Source organism: Mustela nivalis, assembly GCF_964662115.1.
Source record: "Mustela nivalis genome assembly, chromosome: 19".
Taxonomy (NCBI): domain Eukaryota; kingdom Metazoa; phylum Chordata; class Mammalia; order Carnivora; family Mustelidae; genus Mustela; species Mustela nivalis.
In genome coordinates, this window is record NC_139038.1 from 20,083,005 (window position 1) to 20,093,086 (window position 10,082).

Here is a 10,082-nt window from a genome sequence, read left to right on the forward strand (position 1 = left end):
GCTCATGTCATGATCCGGGGGTCCTAGGATCAGGTCACAGGTCAGGATCCCTGCTCCGGGGAGAGCCTGCTTCTGTCTCTCCCTCTGGTGCTCCCCCTGTACGTGTGCCCTCAATTTCTGTCGAAAAGATCAATAAGATCTTAAAACATAAAAAGGAAGTCACCGGTGTTTTCACTTTGGCGAATACTTCTGCAGTCATTGAGAGACCCCTTTTTTGTTAAGTCATAAAAGAAAGATGTTTCTTCAGCTGAAAGCAAAACCGTGAAACATTTGGCATTTTGAAAAAGAACATTAGGAGATAAGGTAGACACGCAGAGTGACTTGGGATGTTCAAAGCGTGGTGTCACTCTGGCTCACAATCGTCTATTTCTTTGAGAGGTCTTTGGCCGCCTTTCCAACCTTCTGGGCAGGTGATAGTATATGCGGCGTGTACACGGGTAAAGCGTCAGTGACAGCATTTAGAAGAAGGTGCTCCGATCCATCCATTTGCGGTCCAGGTGGATTAATAAGAGACACAGCTGTGGTGCGGGGCTTGACGTCCTTTTTTCCGGGTGTGGATGCCAGGGTAGCGTTCCGTCGTGATGGGCCTTGTTTCTTAGGCGGCTTTCCCCTTCCTCCTGAATCTGGGGGCTTCACGACACGAGCAGAGGGTTTTGGCGGTGGAAAAGCTGAATGAGATTCCGCTTCTAGAAACTGGACAAAAAGGTCTGAAAAGGAACGCTGGGCCACAGCTTGGTGATTTGGTTTCGCAGGGGTGTTGGGGGCGCTTCTGGATCCAGGCCCCCCAGTCCCCCCGCTGGGCACACCCGCGGGCTCCCGGCTGCGCAGCTGCCGCAGCTGGTCTTCTCGGATCCCCAGCGTGCTTGCCATCAAGCTCAACGCTTCCTGCCGTTCCGCATCCGCTGCCTGGAGAGCTCCCACGAAGAGTCTCCTTAGGAGGGCTTTGTCCGCCATTCCTTCGGACTGACTGACTAAGGTCATCAGTCTCCTCTGTGTGTCCTCCAGGATTTCCTGCTGGACCTCGTTCTGTTTCTTGAACTCTTGGAGTCGGTCCTCCTTCTCCTCCAAGTCGGCATTGGTTTGATGCAAACGTCCCTGTAAGGACTTCAGGTTTCCTTCTAGGGCGTCTGCCTTTTCCATCCATTCGGCCAGTTCCAGCTTCAGGCTCGCTAGGGTCTGATCACAGCGCCTTCCCTCTTCCTGGGAGGCGGCAAGCCGGAGCACAGCTTCCTCCTTCTGCTGGGTGACCACGTGCAGCTGCTCCCGCAGCGACTCTACCTGCAGCCTGGCTCCGTGGCTGGCCTTTTGCATGGCAGCGGAAGACCAAACGAGTTTTCCCTGCAAGACCGTCACTTCCTCTCTCAGCTGAGCCACTCGGTCCTCCGAGGCCAAAGCTTCCCGGCGACGAGAATCTTGGGCTTCTGCAGCGAGCTGCCGCCCTCTCTCCAGCTCCTGGGTGAGGCGCAGCTCTCTCTCTCGTAGCTGGTGAACCTCCTTCTGGAGGGCGCGGGCTTCCGTTTCTTTCTGTGTCAGTGCCAACACGACGTCATCTCTCTCCCGCTGACACGCAGCTGCCTTTTCCTGCGTGGACCGAACGGCGGCGGCGAGCCGGTTCAGTTCCCCGGTCTCGCCCTCCTCTTTCTCTCGCAGCAGTTGCTCCAAGGCCAGGGCCTTCTCTCTCATCGCAGCATGCTGGGATGCCTCCTCTCTCTGCGTCACTGACAGCAGCCGATTGGTCTCTTGCAACGCCCGATTCTCCATGTCCTGTTCTCTAGATCGTTCCACGATCTTGGCGTTTTCCTCTCTCAGGCGACACACGTCCATTTCGAAGTCTGCCACCCTCTCCTTCAGATTGGTGACCGCCTGCCTCAGCAGCTCGTTCTCACTCAGCTGGCCACAGAGCTTCTCCTGTAAGGAAAGCAGCTCCTCACTTTTCGCTTGGGTTCGGAGCTCCTGAGCCCGAAGGCAGTTTCGCAGAAGGGCCGGTTTCTCCGTCGGCCGTTCCGTGTGGGAATCGGCATCGCTGTGTTCCCGTGCTTTGCCTTCTCCTTCCCCCGTGGCAGCCCCCGAAGCAATCCATCTCTGCTGATCTTCCCGGAGGGTTCGGATCCTTGTCTCTTTTCCTCGCCCTGGTTTTCGGAGCTCTTCTACCTCCTCTCCGATCACCTGAGAGGCCTCACTCACGGGGTCAGATTTCACGGCCTTCCGGGAGTCGCTGGAGGTCTGGAGGAAAATCACACCAAGGTTCCCTAAAAGGAGGTCCTTGGCATTGCAGAGCTCCCCGATGCGGAGCTGCAGTTGGGCCAGTTCCTTCTCTAGCTCGTGGAAGTTTATTTCATGTCCCTGGTAAGTTGGGATCTGGTCCAGAGAGGCTGCCTGCGGTTTCAGAACGTTCTCGCTGTTGGGGCACGCCCACGCCTGCAGTTGTCGCAGATGTGTCTGAAGCTGGGGGGACTCCCGCTTCAGATTTTGGACGGTGGTCAGCACCTGCTCTTTCCACTCCTCCAGGATCTTCACTCGCTGTGTTAACGTGTCCCGTTCCTGGAGAAGCTGCTGGAACTGATGGATTCGACCTCCTCGAACCCCATGACCAGGGCTGGGTGTTTGCAGGATCCTCAGGAAGGTCTGGCATAGCTGACTCAACGCAGCCACCTCCAGGTCTTTTTCTCGAATCACGTGTGACAAGTCCCGAATCCTTTCTGTACACACCTCCTGGCCGCTGCTTTCCACTCTGGTGGACAGTTTTTGGTTTTCCTCTTGCGCCCTCTGGAGGTCCGCTTCCTTGGCAGCAAGTCGATGGGTCATTTCGTGATAGTCCCTTTCCAGATGGCTCTTCTCCCTCATCTTCTCGTTCAGGATGGCCAAGATCTGTTGGCTTTTCAAAGCACACTCTTGCAACTGCTGCTGAAGCTGTTCCACGTGCCTGTTCTGGCTGTGAGAAGCCTCCGAGATTCTGCTGGAAAGACCCTGAATCTCCACATCCTTTTGCTGGATGATCCGAGTGAGTTTCCCGATCTCCTCTCTGGAGAGCCGATCCACTTGCGCGGTCAGCCGGACGTTCTCTTCAGTGAGAAGCTTCGTCTCCGGGTCCTGTTCTTGGATCCCTTGGACTAACCTTTGAATTTCAGCTTGAGATGGATCACGCTCTTCACTTGCGTTCTCTCTGGGGAGAGGCTGGCTTGCTCGCACCTCCTCGTCCTCACAGGGTTCTCTCGGAATGTGCGGGCTTTTGTCGGGCACCTGGGCTCTCAGCTCTTCCAGCGTGACTTGCAGATTCCGAATCATCTCGTCTTTGGCTGCGAGGAGCTGAGCGCGTTCGGTGTTCATCTCCTCCTGCCGGTGTTGAAGACGGTCCACCTTCTCCTTCTGCTCCTGTAAGGACTGAAGCAGTGCTCTCTTCCCCTGCTGCTGGTTGTGAATGATCTTCTGTTGTTCTTGTATCTCCTCCTCGAGATCATCTTTTAACCTGTTGAGCTGAAAGACCTCACACTCGAGTTCTTCAATCTCCTCTAGGACTTTCGGGTCAACCAGAGGGACAGCGCGACTCTGTTGTGTGAGGCGCTCCGGGTCTTGGTCCACAGGAGGGTGTTGGTCGGTCGTGGATGGGAGACGCACGTCTTTGTCCTCCACGGATGCGGGTAAGACGTCATGGCTTCTGAAGGTTTCGGTCGACTGGCCGAGTTCCTCCTGAAGCTCTGGCCTCTCGCGGAGTTCCTTGATGTACTCCTCTTGCTCCCTGAGGCATTCTGTCAGTTGGTTCTGCTCCTCCAAAGCAAAGGACAGCAGTTCCTTCGTTTCCTGGTGCTCGGCGTCCATCTGCTCGATCCTCTCTTGGAGGTGTAGTATCTCCAGGTCTTTCTCCTGACCGAGTTTAACGGAATGGCCATTGTCTGCGGGTGACCATTCTCTGAGGCTTTGTTCCGTCTTGTGTTGGAAAAGCTTCTTTTCGGCCCGACACAGTTTGGCCACTAACCGTCCTTTCTCTATCTTTAAAGCCCTCACGGCGATGTTGTTCTTTAGGGAATCCTCGTTGTTGCGCAGAACGGATTCCTCCAGCTGATGGGTTGCGTCTTGGAGCTGACGAACCAACTTCTCCTTTTCTGCTCGGAGGTCGGAAGCAAGGTTGTTCAGACTGTCGTTGAGCCGCTGCATTTGTGTAAGCTGCTGCTTCAGCCTTCTGAGATCCATTTCCCTCTCCTCCAGAAGGTCACGGTTCACGTTCCCGGCAGCATCTCGGTTTTGCAGGTCTTGCACCTGTCGCTGGTAGTCCATCAGTTGTTTGCGGTGCCGGTCAGTGAGGTCGGCCAGCTTCTGCCGGTGGGTGTTTTGCAACACGGCCACTTCCAGCTGATGTTTGTCCATTTCCCGCATCTGCTTCTGCTGTAGGTCCCTGATGTGGCTCTTCAGTTTCCACACTGTTTCTGGGTCGATGGTATTTGGTCCCTGGGTGGAACACGGGCACAACATCTTCCAGTGAGTCACTTCAGCCTCCAGCGTTTCTGTCTCAGGGAGGCGTCTATTGATCTGTGTCTGGGATGAGATGACATCAGCCACATCCATGGCGTCCCCAGGGAAGGTCCCTTTCCCCAGCACATGTCTGTGAATATCAGAGATGTCCCTGGTCAAAGAGGTGTGGCTGCTGTCCACGGCCCCTAGGGTATGGCCTAGGCCACAGCCCAGCCCACCAGCCCAGGAGAACATCTGGCGGTCATACAACTGCCCTGGTCCGCGGTGAGAAAGCGTCCAGTCCAGCCGGACTACCCCGCCAAGTGTCACAGAACCCCTGCGTGCGCCAGGCTAAGAATCAAAAGCCAACCGCCATTGTTTCCAAGCAGCACCTCGCGCGCGCTCCCGCGCCCCCCCCCCCACCTCGCGCGCGCTCCCGCGCACCCGCGCTCCCGCGCTCCCGCAAGCCGCCTCCGCAGCCGCGGCCGGTCAGGTAGTTCCGAACAGCCAAGACCCTGGGGCCCCTCATCGCGGCAGCTCCCCACACCAGGCTTGGGCCCTTGCCCTCCTTCCCCTGCTTGGCTGGCTGTCCTGGGGCGGCCCCTCGTGCATGCTCCTGCCTGACTGCACCCAGGTGCCTGCCGCCAGAAAATGCACCTGGCCCTGGACGTCCCCCTAAGTGGGGTCGCAGTACACAAAGTGCGGCGGCATGAGCTTTCCACGCAGTAGCATCTCTTTCATTGAGGTGGAAAGTGCAGTCAGACGCATCCGTCCAGCGAGGAGAGGGGACCCGTGGTGCATTTCAGGGATGTCTACACCAGCGCAGACGACGGGCCTCACGGAGCCTTTGGGTATTGCCAGCCTCCAGAGACTCCAGAGGGTCCTGCCCCTCCTTGCCCCGTCAGCCCTGCAGGAACAGCTCCGCCCGCACCTTGGTTTGGCGGTTCCCGGGCCGGGCCGCCGCCTGCGCCGTGCCTCTGTGGCCTCCCGAGGCTGTGCGCCTAGACCAGGCGTGGGGTTGCGCCGGACGGTGGAGGTGCCCGGTGCCCGGTGGGCGGGTCCTCCGCTCTGCACAGAGTGGCCCAGGTGTGGGGCGGCAGAGGCCTGAGTCAGCCGGGCCTGGCGCTAGTGCACCGGTTTAGGAATCGCTTCTGCAGCTGCCCCGCCGGAGCCCCGCTGCCCCCTGCCGTCGCCATGGTGAAGCCGCAGCTGGCCAACCAGAGCCTGGCCGGGGAACGCGCCCGTTCCCTCCCGCCGCTGCGACTGCGCCGGCTGGGGCCTGGGCTCCCAACAGGAGGTTCTGGGCTGGCGGCTCTCTCGGTGGCGGCGTGCTCCCGTCCCCTGCCGCCACCACACAGCAGGCACAGGGGGTCCTGGCCCGGGACTGGGCCACGGCACACACTGGAGCCCGGGTCCGGACCGGTGCCGGAGTCCCAGAGCAGCCCTTTGGTGAGTCGGCCCTCGGAGACCCCCACCCCCACCCTGCGCGAGTCCTTGCCGCCCTTGGGGCCCTGGCCCCGCCCCTCATCGCCCTGGGGCACTGCCCCTGAGCCTTCCCCTGCCTTCCCCTATCTAGGGAACTTAACATAGAATAGAAATCTTGTATATATTTATGCTGGTGTCCTATAGATTGGTGCATGCATACATATTAGCCTTTCTGACCATTGTGCAATGGTCTCTCTTTGTGGTTTGGCTTTGTGTTTCCCTGACGCCCAGTGATCCGGAGCATTTTTTCATGTGTCTGTTGGCCATTTGAATGTCGTCTTTGCAGAAACGTCTGTCCATGTCTTCTGCCTATTTCTTGATCAGATGATTCTTTGGGTGTTGAGTTTGGGAAGCTCTCTCTAGATTGTGGATACTGTCCCTTTATCTGACGCGTCTTTTGCAAGTACCTTCTTCCATCCTGCCAGTTGTCTCTTGGTTTTGTCGACTGTTCCCTATGCTGTGCAAAAATCTTTCTATCTGGATGAAGTCCCGGTAGTTCATTTTTTTGCCTTTAGTTAACCCTTGGCTTTGGAGACGTGTCTGACAAGACGTTGCTGCAGCTGAGGTCACGGAACTTGCTGCCTGTGTACTCTACAATTTTGATGGATTCCTGTCTCAGGTGTAGGTCTTTCGTCCACTTTGAGTCCATTTTTGTGTATGGTGTAAGGCAATAGTGTAGTTTCATTCTTCTGCGTGCAGCTGTCCAATATTCCCAGTACCATTTGTTGAAGAGACTGTCTTTTTTCCATTGGATATTCTCTCCTGCTTGGTCAAAGGTTAGTTGACCATAGAGTTGAGGGTGTATTTCCAGATTCTCTATTCTGTTTCATTGATCCATTTGTCTGTTTTTGTGCCAGTACTCTCTGAATGATTACAGCTTTGCAGTAGAGCTTAAGATTGGGATTGGGATGCCACCAGCTTTGGTGTTCTTTTTCAACACTCCTTTGGCTGTCTGGGGTCTTTTCTGGTTCCAGACAAGTTTGGGGATTATTTGTTCTATCTCTGTGAAAAAAAAAAAAAGTTGCTGGTATTTTGATAGGGATTGGGTTGACTATGTAGACTGCTCTAGGTAGCATAGACATTTTAACAATATGTGTTCTTTCAGTCCATGAGCGTGGAACATTTCTGCATTTCTTCGTGTCTTCCTCAGTTTCTTTCCTATAAGTGTTCTGCCGTTTTTGGAGTACAGATCCTTTACCTCTTTGGTTAGGTTTATTCCTAGGTATCTTATGGTTTTGGGTGCAGTTGCAAATGGGATCGACTCCTTAGTTTCTCTTTTTTCTGTCTCCTTGTGAGTGTATAGAAATGCAACTGATTTCTGGGCATTGATTTTATATCCTGCTACTTTGCTGAATTCCTGTATGAGTTCTAGCAATTCTGGGGTGGAGTCTTTTTTGGGTTTTCCACATAGAGTATCATGTCCTCTTTGCCCTTTCTTTCTTTCTTTCTTTCTTTCTTTCTTTCTTTCTTTCTTACTTTTTTAAAGATTTTATTTGTTTATTTGATAGAGAAATCACAAGTAGGCAGAGCATCAGACGGAGGGAGAGGGAGAAGCAGGTTCCCTGCTGAGCAGAGAGCATCATCAGGACTCGATCCCAGGACCCTGAGTTGAAGGCAGACACGTAGCCAACTGAGCCTTGCCGGCACCCCTGCCTTTTATTCTTTCTGTTGTCTGTTGTCTGATTGCTGAGGCTAGGACTTGTAGTGCTATGTTGAACAGCAGTGGTGATACTGAACATCCCTGATGTGTTCCTGACCTTAGGGGAAAAGGGAAAGGCTCTCTTTTTCCCCATTGAGAATGGTATTCACTGTGGGCGTTTCATAGATGGCTTTTTTGATATTGAGGTCCATTCCCATATGGGAATGGACCTCTCCCTACACTGTGAAATTTTGATCAAGAAAGGATGCCGTAGTTTGTCCTATGCTTTTTCTGCCTCTGTTGAGAGGATCATATGGTTCTTGTCCTTTCCTTCGTCTATGTAGTCTATCCCTATTGATTGATTTGCAGACATCGAACCACCCTTGCATCCCAGGAATTAAATTCCACTGGTCGTGGTGAAGAATCGTCTTCATGTACCGTTGGATCCTATTAGCTAGTATTTTCGGGAGAATTTTTGCATCCACGTTCATCAGGGACATTGCTCTGTAATTCTCCTTTTTGGTGAGGTCTCTGTCTGGTTTGGGGATCAAGGTAATGCTGGCCTCATAGAAAGAGTTTGGAAGGGCTCCTTCCATTTCTGGTGTTTGAAACAGCTTCGGAAGATTGGGTATTAATTCTCGTGTAGCTCGTTGGTAGAATTTCCCCTGGGAAGACTTCTGGCCCTGGACTTTGGTTTGTTGGGAGATTTTTGATTACTGCTTCAGTTTCTTGGCTGGTTATGGGTCTGTTGAGGTTTTCTATTTCTTCCTGGTTCAGTTTTGGTCGTGTATCTATCTCAGGGATGCATCTGTTTCTTCCGGATTGCCCAATTTGTTGGCATATAGATGCTCGTAATACGTCCTTACGGTTGTTTGTATTTCTTTGGTGCGGTTGTGACGTCTCCTCTTTCATTCATGATTTTGTTTATTTGGGTCCTTGCTCCTTTTTGTTTTGATCAATCTGTCCAGGGGATTATCGATCTTCCTAATTCTTTCAAGGAGCGAGCTCCTAGTCATTGATCTGTTCTCCTGTCCTTTGGGTTTTATTATATTGATTTCTGCTCTACTCTTGAGTGTAGGCTTCATTGGCTGTTCTTTCTCCAGTTTCTTTAGGTGTCAGGTTTGGTTGTGTATCTGAGATCTATCTTGTTTCTTGAGAAAGGCTTGTATTACTAGATACTTCCCTCTCTTTGTTGCATCCCCAGAATTTTGCACAGTTATGCTTTCATTTTCGTTGGTTTCCCTGAAGTTTAAAATTCTTCTTTAGCCTCCGTGTATTTGAGTTCTTTCCAACTTTCCTCTTGTGATTGAGTTCCAGTTTCCAATCACGGTGGTCTGAAAATAGGCAGGGAATGATCCCAGTCTTTTGGTACCAGTTGGGACCTGATCTGTGTGCCAGTAGGTGTTCTGTTCTGGAGAATGTTCCACGTGCACTCGAGAAGACTGTGTATTCTGTTGCCTTAGGGTGGAATGCTCTGACTGTATCTGTGAAGTCCATCCGGTGCAGTGTGTCATCCAGAGCCCTTGTTTCCTTGTTGATCTTCTGCTTAGACAGTCAGTCCTTGGCAGTGAGGGCGTGTTAAGGTCCCTGACGATTATTGTATTATCACCAGTGTGTTTCTTTAATTTTGTTATTAACTGGCTTATATAATTGGCTGATCCCATGTGAGGGGCATGAATATTTACGATGGTTAGATCTTCTTGTTGGATAGACCCTTTATGATATAGTGTCCTTCATCATCCATTATTGGTCTTTGGGTTCATCTCTATAGGTCTGATACAGGGATTGCTATCCTAGCTTTCTTTGGAGGTCCGTTAGCATGGCAAATGGTTTTCCACCCCCTCACTTTGAATCTGGAGGTGTCTTTGAGTCTAAGATGAGTCTCTTGCAGACAGAGATTATCGATGGTCTTGCTTTTTTTTAAGATTTTATTTATTTATTTGACAGAGATCACAAGTAGGCAGAGAGGCAGGCAGAGAGAGAGAGAGGAGGAAGCAGGCTCCCTAGCAAGCAGAGAGCCCTGATACGGGGCTTGAGCCCAGGACCCTGGGATCATGACCTGAGCCGAAGGCAGAGGCTTAACCCGCTGAGCCACCCAGGTACCGCATAAATGATGGTTCTCAAAAAAAACAATTTTTTTTTTTTTTTTAAAGCAGAGGAACCTTTTTCATCCCCTACAGTTTCCTAGCTGCAATGCTAAACCAAAAATGTTCCCTTTTAAAGAAATTTTTTAATGTTTACTTGTCACCAAATGCCTTGGAATTGTCTCCGTAGAACCTTGGCGTTCCCTGGAGCATTGTTTGAAAACCGTTATCTTAAATTAGTCCTTTATCACATTTAGCTGCTGCTCTTTGAATTCCCTCTATGTTTCCTCTTTCCTCGCTCATGCTGCTGTTTTCTTCATACTACTCTTTACCTCTGAATGTTAAGGATGCTTTTGGGTGGCTGCAGTTCAGTTCTGATCAGTGATGTCATTTAATGGAAATTCCTACTTGAGCATTTGGCCGGAAAT

General features: G+C 52.2%; 1 pseudogene across 1 annotated transcript; it reads right to left on the reverse strand.

Moving 5' to 3' along the window:
• Positions 1 to 363: 363 nt before the first annotated feature.
• On the reverse strand, positions 364 to 4,975 carry LOC309854254 (thyroid receptor-interacting protein 11 pseudogene; annotated as a pseudogene). Its single transcript has 2 exons — positions 4,870 to 4,975; positions 364 to 4,415 (listed from the first exon to the last, which is right to left on the reverse strand). The product of its transcript is annotated as a thyroid receptor-interacting protein 11 pseudogene (transcript).
• Positions 4,976 to 10,082: the final 5,107 nt, after the last annotated feature.